Here is an 8631-nt window from a genome sequence, read left to right as displayed (position 1 = left end):
TGAATAAGGTCAGAAATTACTCAGTGATAACATGTTTTCATGTTATTTGTGAAAGCATCACCATGGCTCAGTTGACAGGGGTGAGAGACTTCTGCAAAACACTGAGAAACAATCACATAGGCTATCTTGTTTTTTTTTAATACTGAAGAAAAGAGCTTCTTCCTCTTGTTTTTATCTTAATTTTTATCAAACTGAACTTGCACTATTTTACTTAAGTTTTATGTAATAATACTTTGTGAAAAGTGATTTGTTTTTAATGTATCAGCAAAATATTTCTAAAAGGTGGTCTTTTTAAATTACAAAAAAAAATAGAAGTGTATAATAATTTCTATAAAGAAATGAAAATCGACTGAGATAACTATACACTAAAAAAAGTTAAACCTGTGTAAAAAAGAACTAAAGTTATAACAAATGGGATATAAACAATTCACCAAAGTACATACATGCACAACAATTCAGTTTACAGTCTAGTCAACCTGTGGACTTTCTGCCCAATTCCTTTCCTAAAAACCTGTGGGCTATAACATTTTGCAGTATGTTCCCTCTTGAGTTCAATGTCCAAAGCTTGGCTGCAAGAAACTATTAGTTTTTGGTATACTCAGTGGAGAGAAAAACAAGTGCAGGTTGCACATACCTGTTCCCTGCAGCTCCTGAGATCACAACAAGAATGTATTCCATCCTCTGGAAGGCAGTAGAGAAGTCCTTTTGAGACCATCACTTAGCATACTCAGGTGGAAGAAATTGGAATAAATTAATGATTTATCAACTGACTTGTTTCCTTAAGGAATCCCTTACAAATGCATACACATATCTCCACAAAAACAGTGGTACAGAGGGGGCTGTAGAAAGAAAAAAAAAAGTTTAAGTCAGGAGAGAAGACATCATTACTATATATATACAGTAAGATGATGCACAGATATTTTGTCTTGTGCCAGAATTGCAATGGAATAGATTATTTTACCCATCTATCGTGCGTTTTTCTGAAGGATGTATCACCATGGACCTCATTCTCTTTTGTTTAAGTTATGTCATTATTTCCTATGTGGTTTCCTCCAACATTTACAAAAATGAGAATCAAATTATAAAATATTAGTATAGTTCTTATCTAACTGATTATACTTAACTTTGGGAGGGGCAAAGTTACTGAAAGGCAGTATTCTTCTTTCCTATCATCAGCCTTATTTTTGTGACCAGCAACTGACTGATTTCTTTTTGCTTTTACAAAAGTATTTGCACTTTTATTAAAATTTCTGACTTTCCAACGGCAATTAGGAATGTTTGGATAAAATTTACGTCAATGTCAGGCTATTAAAGGTGTTTGTGCTTGAGAGGATGCATCTGTGGGAAACCAGGGAATGGGGGGGGTAAGATTCTTGAAGTCTAAGGCCCAGTCTTAAACATATGCTGTATATTTACTGTAATAGGGAAAACACAGCGTTATTTACAAAACCTTACAGGAGGCCATGTTCGGTAGGCTTAATAAAAAGGTGTGCCCTTCAGACTGCTCTCAGTTTGTCCTATCATGTCTTTTTCCATCATCTGCCTTATAACATTTTCTAGGCTTTGCAAACTGATAGGAATTCATTCCTCAGTGGTCATACACAGAGGTTAATAAGCTCCCCACAGCAGCTGACTTAGCACTAGAAAAGAAATACTCTCCCTTACATCCAGTTCAGAAATGTTACCTTCATATCCCCTTCCCTGTTTTGGGAAATGGTACTGACATTAAGTCTTTCTCCACCTCAGCTCTTCTGGATATAGACTGGCAATGTAGTAAGTTTTACCTCTCGTTCTGTAGCTGAGAGGTTGTTCATTGTGCAAATTGTTGGTCAGCATGATGTGACACTGAGTCAGCCACAGCCATGAGGTAGGTGTACCAACATTATCCCTTATGTCAAACCAGAAAATAGGGCTTTGAGTGTTAAAAATAATCATTCATTAGGTCACTGGGTAGGACAAGGTAACTATTACAATAAAGAAGATTTTATGGGTGAAACGGTTTAAACCATTTGAAAACAAATCTCTCTCCTGCCCACTGTGTCTGTCCTTCCTTCTGACCTTGTTCTCCACCCAGCAGCTTTCACCGCGGATTGCAGCAGACTCCCTCTGACTGTCTCAGAAAGTTTAATTTCCGTCACCTCTGTGTCTGCGCTGCTTTCTCGCCAGCTCGCACGCCAGCTGCAGGCTCACTGACTGCTCCACCCTGCACTTGTCCAAGGTTTTCCAGCAAAAATTCTAAGCTCGCTCTCGGAGATAACACCATCTCCCTCTCCCTTCAGAGGGTGCAAAATCCAGGACAAAACAAAGCAGCAGCTTTTGACCTTGCCATCCAGCGCAGCCTTTCAACAAAACACACTGCGCACAGAAACTGTGAGCAAACAAATAACTCAGGCTGTTTAACATGTCACAGTGGCAGGGTGGTGAACGGTAAGAAAGGCTAAAAGAATTTAAGAGATTATTGGAGGACAAGCAACTAATCCTATGTGTATTTCTCCCACATTTCTTACCTTGTAAAATGTCATTCACTTGTGTAGCTAGGAAGCGGAGAACTTGCTTGTTTAAGAAGAACAGATCGGGGAGGTATGGAGGATTTTTATTACTCAGAAGGATTCCTTCGAAGGTGATAAAAGAATACAGTTATCTATACTGGCACAAACAGCAGGGTGTCTCTGCCTTGTAATATTAGAGCCAAAATATGACACTTTCTGTGCTTTAAATGCCTTTTTTTTTTTTTATATCCTCAGAAGATGTGTACAAATTCCACTATAAAATAAATAAGAGTTTTGCACCGAGTGATGAGAATGTTAGAGGTTAAAAATAACCTCTGCCTCCTGCCTCATCCATGCCCTGTCATCTCTATATATTTTCATACATATGCAAGTTTATGCTGGAAAATGTTCCTAGCAAGAGTTTGCTGTTAAAAATGCTATACATTATACCCGATAAAATGCTGAGATAAAATGGAATTATAAAAAGCTGTGAAATACACCTCAGAGTATACAATGCTGTGCTAGGAAATGTACCTCACAGGAAACTAAGAAACCTTTAACCTAAAGCATGGAACCAATCAATCTATGAGGAAAACTAATATGCATGATGCCTGGGTTTCATGTACTCAGTGAGCTTAATCATATGATGAGGCTTTTTATCATTTGAATGTGCTGCACCAGAAGGGGAAGGATAAAACAGTACACTGTCACCAATTTGGAATGAGGTCTGTTGCAGTCTGCCGGAAAGGAAGAGGACCATAAATGGGAGACAGGCTTATGTCTAAATAAGCAAGGCTTTCTACCAAAAAAAAACCTGGAAAATGAAGACAATTACTATAGATTTTAATTCTTTTCTTTTTCATGAGGATTTTTTCAATTATAATCCTCAAAAGATTTGGAGACAGTAATTAATGTAAATGTTGAAATGTCCTCAATTTACCTTCTTTTTATTTCCTTGCTCCTTGCAATTCATTACAATAATATGAGCAATATTGAAGGTTTTTTCCCTTTTCCATTCTTCCAGACCCTCAGTTCCTTAAACAGTCATGAAAGCACCAAAAGAAATATTAAGCCCTTTAATTTTTCTAGTCTGCCACTCTTCCAACACTCAATTTTTTAAAGTTAAAGAATTCTTTCACTATTCTGAAGCTTTCACAGGTGTAAAGATACGAATAAAAAAAAAATGAACCCTAACAGAACTATCACTCAGTACATTGAACCAAATGTCAAACATAGTGTAGGAAGAGAAAGGACAAGTAAGGAAATTAAAAAAAATGCACAACATTTTCCATATTAGCTGCTTTTAAAAATGCATGTATATATGTATTTGTTGCTCATGTCTTTTATTCTAATTTGATCTTTACAGAACTGAAAAAAACTGCAATACACCATTTATTTATGTTTTTGTCTTTGTGCAGATGTTTCTCTGCTTTTCAATAAATCTTACTCATAACATGTAAATATCTGTGGCAAAGACCATCCCCCTGGAGTGATACAGGATGCATTGCTAAGCAACATTTTCTTTGGTTTTGTCCTTTTGTTCTCTCCCAGAGTTCTTTCTGTCGTTTGGTTTCTTATGGTATGAGTGCAGAAGGAAGTTCCGCAAGGGCCTCTTTCTGCAAATAATACGCACACAGCTATGTAAAGACTACAGCTTTCAGCTAGCCCATGCAGAAGATCATGACATTTATTAACTAACTTTGAATCTGATGTTCAGAAGCAGAATCCCACCGGAATGTGGGAATACAAATCCAGAGTATTTTCATTCTAGATTACTGTTAGTCTCCGAGTGGATGGGTTTCCTTCAGGTTCAACTCCACATTAGAAAAACTCAGCCTCAGCTTGTCTGAGTGTCACCTAACTGTTGGTAGAACACATACACACCAGAGCTCCTTGGATCATTGAAAAGCAAGCATAAACCTAAAGGTCTAAATATGTATCTCCATATTTACGATGTTTGAAAACTATTAATAGGCATATATGCTTTGAAATTGCAAACCCAAACAGCAGAAACTCTTATGTTTATAGATTTGTGGTTGTGCAAAGTCTACCCAATACAGAATACTCTGCCAAAAGCTAAAAACACAAAATCAAATGTTTTGGTATTTTCCTTAAAGAAAAAAAGAAAACAAGGTTGTTTTTTTTTTTTTAAAAAAGGTACAAGCTGCTTCTGAAGCTGTCATTTAGGAATATGAAGGAAGCTTTTCAGCTCCTCAAATCATAACATTTCTTCCTGCCTTGCTCTTTTATTGAGACCTGCATTTTTGTTGATACCAGTGTTAGGTATGACACAGCAGCATTTTCAAATGGGTTTACAACTGACCAGTAGCAGTCAGAAATGGTAAGTTTCCAGATGTTTATGACAAAACGCATCTCTACAGACAAGGAAATCTTATATTGGTATGGTACTGGCAGCTCCAAGGCAACCTTGACATAAATTTTCAGCAAACATATTCCTGCCATTGTTAGCTGTGCTATCCTATCAATTCTGTGTGATTATCTAGTCCAATACCAGGAATCCACATTTAATAGATGGTTCCAGCAGCAATCCTCTGACACCATCAGGTAAAGCTTGTTCTCACTATCTTCTTTACCCTCATCTTTATTGCTGTCTGCAAGAAAGCTTCCCAGTTCCATGAATTGGTATGTAAGGGCAGGTATTTGCTTCATAAACTCCCACTGTTTCTCAACCGTTTGTCAGTGCAATGGAGGATTTTCAATACAGCATGTAATTAACTATTACTGAGCAAGTAAAAACAAGAGTGAGAAGCGTTTGGTGTTGAAATGTAGCAGAGAAAAATGTGATTTGCCAGGGTTATTCTTCCCTTCAGCTTTTAAATTGCACCATGTCTCTCCCAAAAATAAATTCATGAAAGACTATGGTATTTTTACCACTGATCTCTGCTTGTGTAAATGGAAATGCCTGGCTGGCCTCCAGAAAAATAAACTCTCTGTGAACAGAAACAAGCCCCCAACATTGCATATAACAAGGCAGCAGTGCAAATGATTACAGGACACTTAGGCATGACAATAATGCATTGACATCCCTAGCCATTTTAATATAAATATTCTTTTGTAATGATCTAACAAAACTAAATTTGGACAAAAGTTACATTTTAGGTAGTAGTTACATCAAGAATTTTACTTTGTGGTTTCAAACTTGGGGCAACTGTATTTGTGTGAACTTTTCCACTGAGCATAGAAACCATTTTTGCAAGCACTGAAACTGTTTGTTGGGGACAGTCTGAGACACTCTGGCAATGCCTTTAACACTGAACTCAATCGTCCTCTAAGGACACCAGAGGTCAAGGCATTAGGCCACTGACAACTTGACGACTGTACAACTTCAGTATGATACTCTCTGATATCAGCAAGTATTAAATGTAAATATTCATACTGGACTAGCAATTAAGCTTGAAAGTATGGTTGTATAGCCACCAAACAAAAATCTTGTTTTAATTATACCAAACTTACATAGATGCTGCTCTTTCTCTTTTTGCTTCTTAATTTATATCCTCTTAGTGTTGTCTTTGTTTCTGTTTCACTCTTGGCCTTCCTGACTACAGCCCTTTCTTGTCAGAATACTCCCACATATTTTGCTACCTAGTGCTTCCTAAACATCTATCATCTCTGCAGCTAAACTGCATAAAGCATTACTTTGCTACAAAAAAAAAAAAAAATAAAAAAAAAAAAATCTACTGCAAGGCATCACATTTTCCTATTTGATGCTCCTGTGGACCATTTCCAGTTCCCCAGCTATCTCAAGATAGGAAGCCCAGCTGTTTGCTTTTTTCACTTCTTTCATTAGAGTTCACGCTTTACTTCCAGATACCCTGCTAAAGCAACTATCTTCCTACACCAAAACCCTCTGGAGAGGTATAAACATTAGTGATCATGTTAGACGTACTAACGTGCAGAAACTTACCCTGTACTGCGTATGCTGCCTCTCGAGTTCTGCACAGGGAGCAGTCAGTCTCACAGTGCTCCTCCATCTGAAAATAAAAGAGAGTGGATGAAATAAGAAAGGTTTTGTGCAACTGCAGGAACATGTTTGTTTTCTCCTTATAAATGCCTTTACCAGGCAAACATCCAAATCCAGCGGAGTTCTGCCTGATGAAGCACCTGTCCCTGTGGGGCTGTGTTTGCTGTCTCTTCAGGAGGAAGCTCTGGATGCTGTGCACTCCCTCCATCTCCTCCACCTTTGTCCCTCGTAACTGGGCACGCTGTCTGCTCCGTGGTCTCTTCCTTACCTGAGAAAGCAAGGTCTTTTGACTGTGTGAATGGGTTTGAAATAGCATTTTTTATTATTTTAATTACTGTTAATGCTGTTACGTGATCACAAAGACTGTGGTCCTATCATCCTTGTCATCAAACTTTATGAGAGAGTCACTAGAATAGGAAAAACATCATCTGACAGGCATCCTCTTTCCTTTATCTTCATTCCTGCAAGTGTTTCAACTTTTCTTGTTGGGTAATAATGCACTAGATGCAGAAGCATTTTTAATCACCTCAGTTACCATTCTAATATTATCATTACTCCTACAATATGTACCCATATACATGTAAGCCTGTTGTGGAATGCAATTGTTGTCAACTTCCAAAATGTATGGTCACTTTAATTATAACAGAATTGTAAGAGGAAAATTGCTTTTTAGCCAGTATTATCCTTTCAGAGATTTTATCTGTAACTAGCTAACTTGACAGCTTTACTGAAACTTTGTTATAATTAAATTCCTGTATCATGCAACTGTCTTGTTTGATTTTATTTCATATTACCGTTTTTAATTAATTTAATTAACATTATAGCCTCATTAAGCAATGGTATGTTTTTAATTCAGCTCATTTGTAAAACAGATACTAAGTTACATCCTAATGGATCCATTCCACTCAAGTTCTATACAGATTGCACTCTTGCCTGACCCATGACTGAAATTAGACACAGCCTTAGATATTTAAATTCTTGCAAAATAATATGAAACTGAGACCAGCAAGAGTAGGATAAAACATTAAATTTATAAGTCCTTTGGCAAAGCAGGGAAAGCAGAGTTGCAGGATGTGAAGATGTTTGTCTAGACAGAAAATAATGCAACTTCAGTTCAGGCAAACAATAACACTTTTCCTAGCAGTTTGTTATTTACGTACAGGTTTTTTGTTTGGTTGTTTGGTTAGTTGTTGTTGGTTTGGTATTTTTTTAATAAAAAAGATCTGATAAAGACTTTAGCCCAGAAAATGGCAGAGCTAAATTATAAAAAAAAGGGAGAGGAAACCTGTAAAACTCATCACCTGTTGATGCAATGACGTTTTGTTAATTGTTTCCACTCACTGCATCTAATGTTGGAAATAGAAACCTCTTAGTAATGTCAAGTTGTCAGTATAAGATGACATTCAAAATGTGCCTCTCTTTTAAGTCCTTTCAAAGAGATCTTTTCCTACCATATGTCTCATACTATTGTTTGATGAATTCACAATTATTATTTGCTGGCTTTACTCAGATTTTAAAAATATATTTTATAAATAGTGCAATTTGAATTATATTATATTAAGCACAAATAACTAGAGCGAATTATTTAAATATTCACTCGTCAAAACCACATGATATTATAAATTATTCCTTTATTTTATATTATTATTTTACATAATATTTTGTCATAATAATTGAACTAAACCACAGATTCACAGTAAGAGTGGATGTTAGCTTAATTTCTTTAAATGCCTGTGATTAAATGAACATGTATTTTGTTGTGACAGTATATTAGGCTTTCTGGTGTCCCGAAAGCAGAGTGTATTCAATAATACCTTTTTTTTTGTAAAAAAAGATAATTACTATGGCAACTGTCTAGCTTCATGCTTTTACTTTGCTTATCAAAATCTTTGTAGAAAAGATGTTGGTTTCTAGCTGTCATGCAGTACTTAAAAATATCCTCTAGATGACACTGTTTACTGCATTTAGAAGATGTGCAGGCGTTTATAAGAAATAGCTGCAAAATGAACAAAATACATTTGACAAGTATTGTTTGAGGTTAAGCCTGCTCTCTTGACGTCAGTGGCCAAGATTCCTGCAGTTTCGGTGAAAACAAGAAGAGCTTCTGTATTTATCTATAAAACTAAACAAAAATCTTGTACCTTCCTTTCAACAGAAAGG

The 8631-nt window shown here is 36.4% G+C and overlaps 1 long non-coding RNA gene across 1 annotated transcript; it reads right to left on the bottom strand.

Annotated features, from left to right (window-relative positions):
* Positions 1-640: 640 nt before the first annotated feature.
* On the bottom strand, positions 641-6721 carry LOC116964460. Its single transcript, XR_004408763.1, has 4 exons — positions 6568-6721; positions 6415-6481; positions 2508-2612; positions 641-839 (listed from the first exon to the last, which is right to left on the bottom strand). It is a non-coding gene; the product is annotated as an uncharacterized LOC116964460 (long non-coding RNA).
* Positions 6722-8631: the final 1910 nt, after the last annotated feature.

The sequence above is a fragment of the Tyto alba genome, unplaced genomic scaffold, assembly GCF_018691265.1.
Source record: "Tyto alba isolate M040663 unplaced genomic scaffold, T.alba_DEE_v4.0 Super-Scaffold_45, whole genome shotgun sequence".
Lineage (NCBI taxonomy): Eukaryota > Metazoa > Chordata > Aves > Strigiformes > Tytonidae > Tyto > Tyto alba.
The sequence above is the reverse complement of the archived record's forward strand: the minus strand, read 5'-3'. Positions and strand labels throughout refer to the sequence as shown.